Raw genomic sequence first — 1,049 nt, forward strand, 5'->3', positions numbered from 1 at the left:
TTGGGGGCTTTTCCCTTGAAATGAGCGTAACGTTGAGTGGTCTCTTTGCACTTTTATAAGTGTGAGCAAAATGGTGCTCACATGAAAATGTACTTTTTAAAATATTTATATTATGTTTGCAAAAGGAACTGTATGAAAATTATTGGTGGGAGATTGTACTTAGTTACTGAAGAGAGGCTAGCTCGAACATGTGATCACAACTTGTTCCTGCTGCTCTCAAGTGGCCAAAAATCAGTTATGCAGGTTCAACACGTTACGTTATTTATAGATAATAGAGGGGAGGGTGTTGCAGTTTTATTCTTAGCCAAGGTGAAGGGTCTATTTGAAATTTTAACTTTAAGTATAGCTTAATTTATTTATGTCTTTAATCCTTACGCACAACAGGTTGTATTACCTTTTGTGTGAAATGATGACATCAGCATTATACAATTCATACAGCTCTACAGCAGCATGAGTTGTCTCATTGTTTTGTCGCTACCACTATTGCTATTGTGTAATTTTATTGTTGCATGTTCAACTAGAATGGACGGCGCATACCTCTGCCAAGGCCAAACAGTCCTACACATGTCTGATTATTATCTGGATCTGCACCTAACTGCACAGACCCAGAGATCTCAACATCATCAATGACTCTTGATTTGTTCAAGACATCAAGACCCAAACATTATTTCCTGAGTAAAAACCAACCCCTATCTCGTAATGTTAAGGAAAGTGATTAAAAATTCCCTGGATCGTTCCACCTAGTTTGGCGCTAATTTGTGCAGTATTTTCCGCACAATCCTGCTGACAAACAAACAAACAAACAAACAAACAAACAAACACGGGACATGACATGGGTGGAAACAACCTCCTTGATGGAGGTAGTAAAGCTGGGGAGGGCTGCTGAAGCCCCGACCCCATCCTGATAATTTTCATACAGTCCCTAAAGTGTTTCCAAAGCCAGTTTGCGCCTTCTTCAAGGTTAATTTCGTATCTCTTTGTACTCTACTTGAAAACGTATGAATGGTACACACAGCATGGGAGGCTTTGCACAGTTCAGATGACCTGTG

Source organism: Seriola lalandi, unplaced genomic scaffold (genome assembly GCF_002814215.2).
Source record: "Seriola lalandi dorsalis isolate HSWRI2012SDOR001 ecotype SW California unplaced genomic scaffold, Sedor1 jcf7180002054317, whole genome shotgun sequence".
In the NCBI taxonomy this organism is placed as follows: domain Eukaryota; kingdom Metazoa; phylum Chordata; class Actinopteri; order Carangiformes; family Carangidae; genus Seriola; species Seriola lalandi.